This window comes from Anomaloglossus baeobatrachus, unplaced genomic scaffold (genome assembly GCF_048569485.1).
Source record: "Anomaloglossus baeobatrachus isolate aAnoBae1 unplaced genomic scaffold, aAnoBae1.hap1 Scaffold_4289, whole genome shotgun sequence".
Taxonomy (NCBI): Eukaryota; Metazoa; Chordata; class Amphibia; order Anura; family Aromobatidae; genus Anomaloglossus; species Anomaloglossus baeobatrachus.
The window spans coordinates 1-14,464 of record NW_027443624.1 but is presented as its reverse complement, the minus strand read 5'-3'; the positions used below and the strand labels follow the sequence as shown (position 1 = coordinate 14,464).

The following is a 14,464-nucleotide window of genomic DNA, read 5'->3' as shown; positions in this document are numbered from 1 at the left end:
ATACCTGAAAAAAACAGTTTTAAGTATCTCTTTTCAGAACAGTCACTAATGCGAGAAGAAAATGAAAGTAGTTATACTGAAAAATTAAATTGAAGTCGAAGTAGTATGGAGGAAATCAGAAAAAAAATCTGAGAAATATCAACATAAAGTGCTAAGGATCTTTAAGATTTTGTGTATCTTGAGGTTTATTTTATGAGATTTTCCACCTCCCTCTTCTTACTGATAGTGCAGCAGAGAACAACATGATTGTGACAGACAGGATTGAGGATCCAGAGGGTTCTCATTGGCTTTGTCCTTGGACTAATCTGGTTTGTGGAAATGTCTGAATTGTGACAGAGGGACATAGTGAAAATGAAAAAAAAAAAACATGATTGTAATGTAACAGAAACCTGTCAGAAGTGGGATTCGAACCCACACCTCAAGTAGAGACTGCGACCTGAACGCAGCGCCTTGGACCGCTCGGCCATCCTGACAAGCACAACTGTGTAAAATTCACACTTTCTAAAAACAAACACATTTTTTGTTTGGCCCCAAAAAAATGCAAATTTTGAACTGAAAATGTATTAACGCCTTTGAGTTTGCCTTGCAATGCTGTAGCTTTAACTTTGTAGGTTGCTGAAATAGCTCAGTTGGGAGAGCGTTAGACTGAAGATCTAAAGGTCCCTGGTCCGATCCCGGGTTTCAGCACGCTGTTTTTAAGTATGAGTGATTTGAGATAAAGTTCTTTCTCCATATGCATTTAGCAAGATTTTCATTCTTTGTGAAGTGCAGATATACCTGAAAAAAACAGTTTTAAGTATCTCTTTTCAGAACAGTCACTAATGCGAGAAGAAAATGAAAGTAGTTAAACTGAAAAATTAAGTTGAAGTCGAAGTAGTATGGAGGAAATCGGAGAAAAAATCTGAGAAATATCAACATAAAGTGCTAAGGATCTTTAAGATTTTGTGTATCTTGAGGTTTATTTTATGAGATTTTCCACCTCCCTCTTCTTACTGATAGTGCAGCAGAGAACAACATGATTGTGACAGACAGGATTGAGGATCCAGAGGGTTCTCATTGGCTTTGTCCTTGGACTAATCTGGTTTGTGGAAATATCTGAATTGTGACAGAGGGACATAGTGAAAATGAAAAAAAAACAAAACATGATTGTAATGTAACAGAAACCTGTCAGAAGAGGGATTCGAACCCACGCCTCAAATAGAGACTGCGACCTTAATGCAGTGCCTTGGACCGCTCGGCCATCCTGACAAGCACAACTGTGGAAAATTCACACTTTCTAAAAACAAACACATTTTTTGTTTGGCCCCAAAAAAAGGCAAATTTTGAACTGAAAATTTATTAACGCCTTTGAGTTTGCCTTGCAATGCTGTAGCTTTAACTTTGTAGGTTGCTGAAATAGCTCAGTTGGGAGAGCGTTAGACTGAAGATCTAAAGGTCCCTGGTCCGATCACGGGTTTCAGCACGCTGTTTTTAAGTATGAGTGATTTGAGATAAAGTTCTTTCTCCATATGCATTTAGCAAGATTTTCATTCTTTGTGAAGTGCAGATATACCTGAAAAAAACAGTTTTAAGTATCTCTTTTCAGAACAGTCACTAATGCGAGAAGAAAATGAAAGTAGTTATACTGAAAAATTAAATTGAAGTCGAAGTAGTATGGAGGAAATCAGAAAAAAAATCTGAGAAATATCAACATAAAGTGCTAAGGATCTTTAAGATTTTGTGTATCTTGAGGTTTATTTTATGAGATTTTCCACCTCCCTCTTCTTACTGATAGTGCAGCAGAGAACAACATGATTGTGACAGACAGGATTGAGGATCCAGAGGGTTCTCATTGGCTTTGTCCTTGGACTAATCTGGTTTGTGGAAATGTCTGAATTGTGACAGAGGGACATAGTGAAAATGAAAAAAAAACAAAACATGATTGTAATGTAACAGAAACCTGTCAGAAGTGGGATTCGAACCCACGCCTCAAGTAGAGACTGCGACCTGAACGCAGCGCCTTGGACCGCTCGGCCATCCTGACAAGCACAACTGTGTAAAATTCACACTTTCTAAAAACAAACACATTTTTTGTTTGGCCCCAAAAAAATGCAAATTTTGAACTGAAAATGTATTAACGCCTTTGAGTTTGCCTTGCAATGCTGTAGCTTTAACTTTGTAGGTTGCTGAAATAGCTCAGTTGGGAGAGCGTTAGACTGAAGATCTAAAGGTCCCTGGTCCGATCCCGGGTTTCAGCACGCTGTTTTTAAGTATGAGTGATTTGAGATAAAGTTCTTTCTCCATATGCATTTAGCAAGATTTTCATTCTTTGTGAAGTGCAGATATACCTGAAAAAAACAGTTTTAAGTATCTCTTTTCAGAACAGTCACTAATGCGAGAAGAAAATGAAAGTAGTTATACTGAAAAATTAAGTTGAAGTCGAAGTAGTATGGAGGAAATCGGAGAAAAAATCTGAGAAATATCAACAAAAAGTGCTAAGGATCTTTAAGATTTTGTGTATCTTGAGGTTTATTTTATGAGATTTTCCACCTCCCTCTTCTTACTGATAGTGCAGCAGAGAACAACATGATTGTGACAGACAGGATTGAGGATCCAGAGGGTTCTCATTGGCTTTGTCATTGGAGTAATCTGGTTTGTGGAAATGTCTGAATTGTGACAGAGGGACATAGTGAAAATGAAAAAAAAACAAAACATGATTGTAATGTAACAGAAACCTGTCAGAAGTGGGATTCAAACCCACGCCTCAAGTAGAGACTGCGACCTGAACGCAGCGCCTTTGACCGCTCGGCCATCCTGACAAGCACAACTGTGGAAAATTCACACTTTCTAAAAACAAACACATTTTTTGTTTGGCCCCAAAAAAAGGCAAATTTTGAACTGAAAATTTATTAACGCCTTTGAGTTTGCCTTGCAATGCTGTAGCTTTAACTTTGTAGGTTGCTGAAATAGCTCAGTTGGGAGAGCGTTAGACTGAAGATCTAAAGGTCCCTGGTCCGATCCCGGGTTTCAGCACGCTGTTTTTAAGTATGAGTGATTTGAGTTAAAGTTCTTTCGCCATATGCATTTAGCAAGATTTTCATTCTTTGTGAAGTGCAGATATACCTGAAAAAAACAGTTTTAAGTATCTCTTTTCAGAACAGTCACTAATGCGAGAAGAAAATGAAAGTAGTTATACTGAAAAATTAAGTTGAAGTCGAAGTAGTATGGAGGAAATCGGAGAAAAAATCTGAGAAATATCAACATAAAGTGCTAAGGATCTTTAAGATTTTGTGTATCTTGAGGTTTATTTTATGAGATTTTCCACCTCCCTCTTCTTACTGATAGTGCAGCAGAGAACAACATGATTGTGACAGACAGGATTGAGGATCCAGAGGGTTCTCATTGGCTTTGTACTTGGACTAATCTGGTTTGTGGAAATGTCTGAATTGTGACAGAGGGACATAGTGAAAATGAAAAAAAAACAAAACATGATTGTAATGTAACAGAAACCTGTCAGAAGTGGGATTCGAACCCACGCCTCAAATAGAGACTGCGACCTGAACGCAGCGCCTTGGACCGCTCGGCCATCCTGACAAGCACAACTGTGGAAAATTCACACTTTCTAAAAACAAACACATTTTTTGTTTGGCCCCAAAAAAAGGCAAATTTTGAACTGAAAATTTATTAACGCCTTTGAGTTTGCCTTGCAATGCTGTAGCTTTAACTTTGTAGGTTGCTGAAATAGCTCAGTTGGGAGAGCGTTAGACTGAAGATCTAAAGGTCCCTGGTCCGATCACGGGTTTCAGCACGCTGTTTTTAGGTATGAGTGATTTGAGATAAAGTTCTTTCTCCATATGCATTTAGCAAGATTTTCATTCTTTGTGAAGTGCAGATATACCTGAAAAAAACAGTTTTAAGTATCTCTTTTCAGAACAGTCACTAATGCGAGAAGAAAATGAAAGTAGTTATACTGAAAAATTAAGTTGAAGTCGAAGTAGTATGGAGGAAATCGGAGAAAAAATCTGAGAAATATCAACATAAAGTGCTAAGGATCTTTAAGATTTTGTGTATCTTGAGGTTTATTTTATGAGATTTTCCACCTCCCTCTTCTTACTGATAGTGCAGCAGAGAACAACATGATTGTGACAGACAGGATTGAGGATCCAGAGGGTTCTCATTGGCTTTGTACTTGGACTAATCTGGTTTGTGGAAATGTCTGAATTGTGACAGAGGGACATAGTGAAAATGAAAAAAAAACAAAACATGATTGTAATGTAACAGAAACCTGTCAGAAGTGGGATTCGAACCCACGCCTCAAATAGAGACTGCGACCTGAACGCAGCGCCTTGGACCGCTCGGCCATCCTGACAAGCACAACTGTGGAAAATTCACACTTTCTAAAAACAAACACATTTTTTGTTTGGCCCCAAAAAAAGGCAAATTTTGAACTGAAAATTTATTAACGCCTTTGAGTTTGCCTTGCAATGCTGTAGCTTTAACTTTGTAGGTTGCTGAAATAGCTCAGTTGGGAGAGCGTTAGACTGAAGATCTAAAGGTCCCTGGTCCGATCACGGGTTTCAGCACGCTGTTTTTAGGTATGAGTGATTTGAGATAAAGTTCTTTCTCCATATGCATTTAGCAAGATTTTCATTCTTTGTGAAGTGCAGATATACCTGAAAAAAACAGTTTTAAGTATCTCTTTTCAGAACAGTCACTAATGCGAGAAGAAAATGAAAGTAGTTATACTGAAAAATTAAATTGAAGTCGAAGTAGTATGGAGGAAATCGGAGAAAAAATCTGAGAAATATCAACATAAAGTGCTAAGGATCTTTAAGATTTTGTGTATCTTGAGGTTTATTTTATGAGATTTTCCACCTCCCTCTTCTTACTGATAGTGCAGCAGAGAACAACATGATTGTGACAGACAGGATTGAGGATCCAGAGGGTTCTCATTGGCTTTGTACTTGGACTAATCTGGTTTGTGGAAATGTCTGAATTGTGACAGAGGGACATAGTGAAAATGAAAAAAAAACAAAACATGATTGTAATGTAACAGAAACCTGTCAGAAGTGGGATTCGAACCCACGCCTCAAATAGAGACTGCGACCTGAACGCAGCGCTTTGGACCGCTCGGCCATCCTGACAAGCACAACTGTGGAAAATTCACACTTTCTAAAAACAAACACATTTTTTGTTTGGCCCCAAAAAAAGGCAAATTTTGAACTGAAAATTTATTAACGCCTTTGAGTTTGCCTTGCAATGCTGTAGCTTTAACTTTGTAGGTTGCTGAAATAGCTCAGTTGGGAGAGCGTTAGACTGAAGATCTAAAGGTCCCTGGTCCGATCACGGGTTTCAGCACGCTGTTTTTAAGTATGAGTGATTTGAGATAAAGTTCTTTCTCCATATGCATTTAGCAAGATTTTCATTCTTTGTGAAGTGCAGATATACCTGAAAAAAACAGTTTTAAGTATCTCTTTTCAGAACAGTCACTAATGCGAGAAGAAAATGAAAGTAGTTATACTGAAAAATTAAATTGAAGTCGAAGTAGTATGGAGGAAATCAGAAAAAAAATCTGAGAAATATCAACATAAAGTGCTAAGGATCTTTAAGATTTTGTGTATCTTGAGGTTTATTTTATGAGATTTTCCACCTCCCTCTTCTTACTGATAGTGCAGCAGAGAACAACATGATTGTGACAGACAGGATTGAGGATCCAGAGGGTTCTCATTGGCATTGTCCTTGGACTAATCTGGTTTGTGGAAATGTCTGAATTGTGACAGAGGGACATAGTGAAAATGAAAAAAAAAAAACATGATTGTAATGTAACAGAAACCTGTCAGAAGTGGGATTCGAACCCACGCCTCAAGTAGAGACTGCGACCTGAACGCAGCGCCTTGGACCGCTCGGCCATCCTGACAAGCACAACTGTGTAAAATTCACACTTTCTAAAAACAAACACATTTTTTGTTTGGCCCCAAAAAAATGCAAATTTTGAACTGAAAATGTATTAACGCCTTTGAGTTTGCCTTGCAATGCTGTAGCTTTAACTTTGTAGGTTGCTGAAATAGCTCAGTTGGGAGAGCGTTAGACTGAAGATCTAAAGGTCCCTGGTCCGATCCCGGGTTTCAGCACGCTGTTTTTAAGTATGAGTGATTTGAGATAAAGTTCTTTCTCCATATGCATTTAGCAAGATTTTCATTCTTTGTGAAGTGCAGATATACCTGAAAAAAACAGTTTTAAGTATCTCTTTTCAGAACAGTCACTAATGCGAGAAGAAAATGAAAGTAGTTATACTGAAAAATTAAGTTGAAGTCGAAGTAGTATGGAGGAAATCGGAGAAAAAATCTGAGAAATATCAACATAAAGTGCTAAGGATCTTTAAGATTTTGTGTATCTTGAGGTTTATTTTATGAGATTTTCCACCTCCCTCTTCTTACTGATAGTGCAGCAGAGAACAACATGATTGTGACAGACAGGATTGAGGATCCAGAGGGTTCTCATTGGCTTTGTCCTTGGAGTAATCTGGTTTGTGGAAATGTCTGAATTGTGACAGAGGGACATAGTGAAAATGAAAAAAAAACAAAACATGATTGTAATGTAACAGAAACCTGTCAGAAGTGGGATTCAAACCCACGCCTCAAGTAGAGACTGCGACCTGAACGCAGCGCCTTGGACCGCTCGGCCATCCTGACAAGCACAACTGTGGAAAATTCACACTTTCTAAAAACAAACACATTTTTTGTTTGGCCCCAAAAAAAGGCAAATTTTGAACTGAAAATTTATTAACGCCTTTGAGTTTGCCTTGCAATGCTGTAGCTTTAACTTTGAAGGTTGCTGAAATAGCTCAGTTGGGAGAGTGTTAGACTGAAGATCTAAAGGTCCCTTGTCCGATCCCGGGTTTCAGCACGCTGTTTTTAAGTATGAGTGATTTGAGATAAAGTTCTTTCTCCATATGCATTTAGCAAGATTTTCATTCTTTGTGAAGTGCAGATATACCTGAAAAAAACAGTTTTAAGTATCTCTTTTCAGAACAGTCACTAATGCGAGAGGAAAATGAAAGTAGTTAAACTGAAAAATTAAGTTGAAGTCGAAGTAGTATGGAGGAAATCGGAGAAAAAATCTGAGAAATATCAACATAAAGTGCTAAGGATCTTTAAGATTTTGTGTATCTTGAGGTTTATTTTATGAGATTTTCCACCTCCCTCTTCTTACTGATAGTGCAGCAGAGAACAACATGATTGTGACAGACAGGATTGAGGATCCAGAGGGTTCTCATTGGCTTTGTCCTTGGACTAATCTGGTTTGTGGAAATATCTGAATTGTGACAGAGGGACATAGTGAAAATGAAAAAAAAACAAAACATGATTGTAATGTAACAGAAACCTGTCAGAAGAGGGATTCGAACCCACGCCTCAAGTAGAGACTGCGACCTTAATGCAGTGCCTTGGACCGCTCGGCCATCCTGACAAGCACAACTGTGGAAAATTCACACTTTCTAAAAACAAACACATTTTTTGTTTGGCCCCAAAAAAAGGCAAATTTTGAACTGAAAATTTATTAACGCCTTTGAGTTTGCCTTGCAATGCTGTAGCTTTAACTTTGTAGGTTGCTGAAATAGCTCAGTTGGGAGAGCGTTAGACTGAAGATCTAAAGGTCCCTGGTCCGATCACGGGTTTCAGCACGCTGTTTTTAAGTATGAGTGATTTGAGATAAAGTTCTTTCTCCATATGCATTTAGCAAGATTTTCATTCTTTGTGAAGTGCAGATATACCTGAAAAAAACAGTTTTAAGTATCTCTTTTCAGAACAGTCACTAATGCGAGAAGAAAATGAAAGTAGTTATACTGAAAAATTAAATTGAAGTCGAAGTAGTATGGAGGAAATCAGAAAAAAAATCTGAGAAATATCAACATAAAGTGCTAAGGATCTTTAAGATTTTGTGTATCTTGAGGTTTATTTTATGAGATTTTCCACCTCCCTCTTCTTACTGATAGTGCAGCAGAGAACAACATGAATGTGACAGACAGGATTGAGGATCCAGAGGGTTCTCATTGGCTTTGTCCTTGGACTAATCTGGTTTGTGGAAATGTCTGAATTGTGACAGAGGGACATAGTGAAAATGAAAAAAAAACAAAACATGATTGTAATGTAACAGAAACCTGTCAGAAGTGGGATTCGAACCCACGCCTCAAGTAGAGACTGCGACCTGAACGCAGCGCCTTGGACCGCTCGGCCATCCTGACAAGCACAACTGTGTAAAATTCACACTTTCTAAAAACAAACACATTTTTTGTTTGGCCCCAAAAAAATGCAAATTTTGAACTGAAAATGTATTAACGCCTTTGAGTTTGCCTTGCAATGCTGTAGCTTTAACTTTGTAGGTTGCTGAAATAGCTCAGTTGGGAGAGCGTTAGACTGAAGATCTAAAGGTCCCTGGTCCGATCCCGGGTTTCAGCACGCTGTTTTTAAGTATGAGTGATTTGAGATAAAGTTCTTTCTCCATATGCATTTAGCAAGATTTTCATTCTTTGTGAAGTGCAGATATACCTGAAAAAAACAGTTTTAAGTATCTCTTTTCAGAACAGTCACTAATGCGAGAAGAAAATGAAAGTAGTTATACTGAAAAATTAAGTTGAAGTCGAAGTAGTATGGAGGAAATCGGAGAAAAAATCTGAGAAATATCAACAAAAAGTGCTAAGGATCTTTAAGATTTTGTGTATCTTGAGGTTTATTTTATGAGATTTTCCACCTCCCTCTTCTTACTGATAGTGCAGCAGAGAACAACATGATTGTGACAGACAGGATTGAGGATCCAGAGGGTTCTCATTGGCTTTGTCATTGGAGTAATCTGGTTTGTGGAAATGTCTGAATTGTGACAGAGGGACATAGTGAAAATGAAAAAAAAACAAAACATGATTGTAATGTAACAGAAACCTGTCAGAAGTGGGATTCAAACCCACGCCTCAAGTAGAGACTGCGACCTGAACGCAGCGCCTTTGACCGCTCGGCCATCCTGACAAGCACAACTGTGGAAAATTCACACTTTCTAAAAACAAACACATTTTTTGTTTGGCCCCAAAAAAAGGCAAATTTTGAACTGAAAATTTATTAACGCCTTTGAGTTTGCCTTGCAATGCTGTAGCTTTAACTTTGTAGGTTGCTGAAATAGCTCAGTTGGGAGAGCGTTAGACTGAAGATCTAAAGGTCCCTGGTCCGATCCCGGGTTTCAGCACGCTGTTTTTAAGTATGAGTGATTTGAGTTAAAGTTCTTTCGCCATATGCATTTAGCAAGATTTTCATTCTTTGTGAAGTGCAGATATACCTGAAAAAAACAGTTTTAAGTATCTCTTTTCAGAACAGTCACTAATGCGAGAAGAAAATGAAAGTAGTTATACTGAAAAATTAAATTGAAGTCGAAGTAGTATGGAGGAAATCGGAGAAAAAATCTGAGAAATATCAACATAAAGTGCTAAGGATCTTTAAGATTTTGTGTATCTTGAGGTTTATTTTATGAGATTTTCCACCTCCCTCTTCTTACTGATAGTGCAGCAGAGAACAACATGATTGTGACAGACAGGATTGAGGATCCAGAGGGTTCTCATTGGCTTTGTACTTGGACTAATCTGGTTTGTGGAAATGTCTGAATTGTGACAGAGGGACATAGTGAAAATGAAAAAAAAACAAAACATGATTGTAATGTAACAGAAACCTGTCAGAAGTGGGATTCGAACCCACGCCTCAAATAGAGACTGCGACCTGAACGCAGCGCTTTGGACCGCTCGGCCATCCTGACAAGCACAACTGTGGAAAATTCACACTTTCTAAAAACAAACACATTTTTTGTTTGGCCCCAAAAAAAGGCAAATTTTGAACTGAAAATTTATTAACGCCTTTGAGTTTGCCTTGCAATGCTGTAGCTTTAACTTTGTAGGTTGCTGAAATAGCTCAGTTGGGAGAGCGTTAGACTGAAGATCTAAAGGTCCCTGGTCCGATCACGGGTTTCAGCACGCTGTTTTTAAGTATGAGTGATTTGAGATAAAGTTCTTTCTCCATATGCATTTAGCAAGATTTTCATTCTTTGTGAAGTGCAGATATACCTGAAAAAAACAGTTTTAAGTATCTCTTTTCAGAACAGTCACTAATGCGAGAAGAAAATGAAAGTAGTTATACTGAAAAATTAAATTGAAGTCGAAGTAGTATGGAGGAAATCAGAAAAAAAATCTGAGAAATATCAACATAAAGTGCTAAGGATCTTTAAGATTTTGTGTATCTTGAGGTTTATTTTATGAGATTTTCCACCTCCCTCTTCTTACTGATAGTGCAGCAGAGAACAACATGATTGTGACAGACAGGATTGAGGATCCAGAGGGTTCTCATTGGCTTTGTCCTTGGACTAATCTGGTTTGTGGAAATGTCTGAATTGTGACAGAGGGACATAGTGAAAATGAAAAAAAAAAAACATGATTGTAATGTAACAGAAACCTGTCAGAAGTGGGATTCGAACCCACGCCTCAAGTAGAGACTGCGACCTGAACGCAGCGCCTTGGACCGCTCGGCCATCCTGACAAGCACAACTGTGTAAAATTCACACTTTCTAAAAACAAACACATTTTTTGTTTGGCCCCAAAAAAATGCAAATTTTGAACTGAAAATGTATTAACGCCTTTGAGTTTGCCTTGCAATGCTGTAGCTTTAACTTTGTAGGTTGCTGAAATAGCTCAGTTGGGAGAGCGTTAGACTGAAGATCTAAAGGTCCCTGGTCCGATCCCGGGTTTCAGCACGCTGTTTTTAAGTATGAGTGATTTGAGATAAAGTTCTTTCTCCATATGCATTTAGCAAGATTTTCATTCTTTGTGAAGTGCAGATATACCTGAAAAAAACAGTTTTAAGTATCTCTTTTCAGAACAGTCACTAATGCGAGAAGAAAATGAAAGTAGTTATACTGAAAAATTAAGTTGAAGTCGAAGTAGTATGGAGGAAATCGGAGAAAAAATCTGAGAAATATCAACATAAAGTGCTAAGGATCTTTAAGATTTTGTGTATCTTGAGGTTTATTTTATGAGATTTTCCACCTCCCTCTTCTTACTGATAGTGCAGCAGAGAACAACATGATTGTGACAGACAGGATTGAGGATCCAGAGGGTTCTCATTGGCTTTGTCCTTGGAGTAATCTGGTTTGTGGAAATGTCTGAATTGTGACAGAGGGACATAGTGAAAATGAAAAAAAAACAAAACATGATTGTAATGTAACAGAAACCTGTCAGAAGTGGGATTCAAACCCACGCCTCAAGTAGAGACTGCGACCTGAACGCAGCGCCTTGGACCGCTCGGCCATCCTGACAAGCACAACTGTGGAAAATTCACACTTTCTAAAAACAAACACATTTTTTGTTTGGCCCCAAAAAAAGGCAAATTTTGAACTGAAAATTTATTAACGCCTTTGAGTTTGCCTTGCAATGCTGTAGCTTTAACTTTGTAGGTTGCTGAAATAGCTCAGTTGGGAGAGCGTTAGACTGAAGATCTAAAGGTCCCTGGTCCGATCCCGGGTTTCAGCACGCTGTTTTTAAGTATGAGTGATTTGAGTTAAAGTTCTTTCTCCATATGCATTTAGCAAGATTTTCATTCTTTGTGAAGTGCAGATATACCTGAAAAAAACAGTTTAAAGTATCTCTTTTCAGAACAGTCACTAATGCGAGAAGAAAATGAAAGTAGTTATACTGAAAAATTAAGTTGAAGTCGAAGTAGTATGGAGGAAATCGGAGAAAAAATCTGAGAAATATCAACATAAAGTGCTAAGGATCTTTAAGATTTTGTGTATCTTGAGGTTTACTTTATGAGATTTTCCACCTCCCTCTTCTTACTGATAGTGCAGCAGAGAACAACATGATTGTGACAGACAGGATTGAGGATCCAGAGGGTTCTCATTGGCTTTGTCCTTGGACTAATCTGGTTTGTGGAAATGTCTGAATTGTGACAGAGGGACATAGTGAAAATGAAAAAAAAAAAAACATGATTGTAATGTAACAGAAACCTGTCAGAAATGGGATTCGAACCCACGCCTCAAGTAGAGACTGCGACCTGAACGCAGCGCCTTGGACCGCTCGGCCATCCTGACAAGCACAACTGTGGAAAATTCACACTTTCTAAAAACAAACACATTTTTTGTTTGGCCCCAAAAAAATGCAAATTTTGAACTGAAAATGTATTAACGCCTTTGAGTTTGCCTTGCAATGCTGTAGCTTTAACTTTTTAGGTTGCTGAAATAGCTCAGTTGGGAGAGCGTTAGAATGAAGATCTAAAGGTCCCTGGTCCGATCCCGGGTTTCAGCACGCTGTTTTTAAGTATGAGTAATTTGAGATAAAGTTCTTTCTCCATATGCATTTAGCAAGATTTTCATTCTTTGTGAAGTGCAGATATACCTGAAAAAAATAGTTTTAAGTATCTCTTTTCAGAACAGTCACTAATGCGATAAGAAAATGAAAGTAGTTATACTGAAAAATTAAGTTGAAGTCGAAGTAGTATGGAGGAAATCGGAGAAAAAATCTGAGAAATATCAACATAAAGTGCTAAGGATCTTTAAGATTTTGTGTATCTTGAGGTTTATTTTATGAGATTTTCCACCTCCCTCTTCTTACTGATAGTGCAGTAGAGAACAACATGATTGTGACAGACAGGATTGAGGATCCAGAGGGTTCTCATTGGCTTTGTCCTTGGACTAATCTGGTTTGTGGAAATGTCTGAATTGTGACAGAGGGACATAGTGAAAATGAAAAAAAAACAAAACATGATTGTAATGTAACAGAAACCTGTCAGAAGTGGGATTCGAACCCACGCCTCAAGTAGAGACTGCGACCTGAACGCAGCGCCTTGGACCGCTCGGCCATCCTGACAAGCACAACTGTGGAAAATTCACACTTTCTAAAAACAAACACAATTTTTGTTTGGCCCCAAAAAAATGCAAATTTTGAACTGAAAATGTATTAACGCCTTTGAGTTTGCCTTGCAATGCTGTAGCTTTAACTTTGTAGGTTGCTGAAATAGTTCAGTTGGGCGAGCGTTAGACTGCAGATCTAAAGGTCCCTGGTCCGATCCCGGGTTTCAGCACGCTGTTTTTAAGTATGAGTGATTTGAGATAAAGTTCTTTCTCCATATGCATTTAGCAAGATTTTCATTCTTTGTGAAGTGCAGATATACCTGAAAAAAACAGTTTTAAGTATCTCTTTTCAGAACAGTCACTAATGCGAGAAGAAAATGAAAGTAGTTATACTGAAAAATTAAGTTGAAGTTGAAGTAGTATGGAGGAAATCGGAAATAAAATCTGAGAAATATCAACATAAAGTGCTAAGGATCTTTAAGATTTTGTGTATCTTGAGGTTTATTTTATGAGATTTTCCACCTCCCTCTTCTTACTGATAGTGCAGCAGAGAACAACATGATTGTGACAGACAGGATTGGGGATTCATAGGGTTCTCATTGGCTTTGTCCTTGGACTAATCTGGTTTGTGGAAATGTCTGAATTGTGACAGAGGGACATAGTGAAAATGAAAAAAAAACAAAACATGATTGTAATGTAACAGAAACCTGTCAGAAGTGGGATTCGATCCCATGCCTCAAGTAGAGACTGCGACCTGAACGCAGCGCCTTGGACCGCTCGGCCATCCTGACAAGCACAACTGTGGAAAATTCACACTTTCTAAAAACAAACACATTTTTTGTTTGGCCCCAAAAAAAGGCAAATTTTGAACTGAAAATTTATTAACGCCTTTGAGTTTGCCTTGCAATGCTGTAGCTCTAACTTTGTAGGTTGCTGAAATAGCTCAGTTGGGAGAGCATTAGACTGAAAATCTAAAGGTCCCTGGTCCGATCCCGGGTTTCAGCACGCTGTTTTTAAGTATGAGTGATTTGAGATAAAGTTCTTTCTCCATATGCATTTAGCAAGATTTTCATTCTTTGTGAAGTGCAGATATACCTGAAAAGAACAGTTTTAAGTATCTCTTTTCAGAACAGTCACTAATGCGAGAAGAAAATGAAAGTAGTTATACTGAAAAATTAAGTTGAAGTCGAAGTAGTATGGAGGAAATCAGAAAAAAAATCTGAGAAATATCAACATAAAGTGCTAAGGATCTTTAAGATTTTGTGTATCTTGAGGTTTATTTTATGAGATTTTTCACCTCCCTCTTCTTACTGATAGTGCAGCAGAGAACAACATGATTGTGACAGACAGGATTGAGGATCCAGAGGGTTCTCATTGGCTTTGTCCTTGGACTAATCTGGTTTGTGGAAATGTCTGAATTGTGACAGAGGGACATAGTGAAAATGAAAAAAAAAAAAACATGATTGTAATGTAACAGAAACCTGTCAGAAGTGGGATTCGAACCCACGCCTCAAGTAGAGACTGCGACCTGAACGCAGCGCCTTGGACCGCTCGGCCATCCTGACAAGCACAACTGTGGAAAATTCACACTTTCTAAAAACAAACACATTTT

At 38.1% G+C, this 14,464-nt stretch overlaps 8 non-coding genes across 8 annotated transcripts; all 8 read right to left on the bottom strand.

Moving 5' to 3' along the window:
• Nucleotides 1-1,940: 1,940 nt before the first annotated feature.
• Nucleotides 1,941-2,023, bottom strand: TRNAL-CAG (transfer RNA leucine (anticodon CAG)). Its single transcript has one exon. It is a non-coding gene; the product is annotated as a tRNA-Leu (tRNA).
• A 1,467-nt stretch (nt 2,024-3,490) lies between these two features.
• TRNAL-CAG (transfer RNA leucine (anticodon CAG)) lies at nt 3,491-3,573 on the bottom strand. The gene has a single exon. It is a non-coding gene; the product is annotated as a tRNA-Leu (tRNA).
• A 692-nt stretch (nt 3,574-4,265) lies between these two features.
• TRNAL-CAG (transfer RNA leucine (anticodon CAG)) lies at nt 4,266-4,348 on the bottom strand. Its single transcript has one exon. It is a non-coding gene; the product is annotated as a tRNA-Leu (tRNA).
• A 1,465-nt stretch (nt 4,349-5,813) lies between these two features.
• TRNAL-CAG (transfer RNA leucine (anticodon CAG)) lies at nt 5,814-5,896 on the bottom strand. Its single transcript has one exon. It is a non-coding gene; the product is annotated as a tRNA-Leu (tRNA).
• A 2,242-nt stretch (nt 5,897-8,138) lies between these two features.
• Nucleotides 8,139-8,221, bottom strand: TRNAL-CAG (transfer RNA leucine (anticodon CAG)). The gene has a single exon. It is a non-coding gene; the product is annotated as a tRNA-Leu (tRNA).
• Nucleotides 8,222-10,461: 2,240 nt separating this feature from the next.
• TRNAL-CAG (transfer RNA leucine (anticodon CAG)) lies at nt 10,462-10,544 on the bottom strand. The gene has a single exon. It is a non-coding gene; the product is annotated as a tRNA-Leu (tRNA).
• A 2,241-nt stretch (nt 10,545-12,785) lies between these two features.
• On the bottom strand, nt 12,786-12,868 carry TRNAL-CAG (transfer RNA leucine (anticodon CAG)). Its single transcript has one exon. It is a non-coding gene; the product is annotated as a tRNA-Leu (tRNA).
• Nucleotides 12,869-14,334: 1,466 nt separating this feature from the next.
• TRNAL-CAG (transfer RNA leucine (anticodon CAG)) lies at nt 14,335-14,417 on the bottom strand. Its single transcript has one exon. It is a non-coding gene; the product is annotated as a tRNA-Leu (tRNA).
• Between the last annotated feature and the right edge of the window lie 47 nt (nt 14,418-14,464).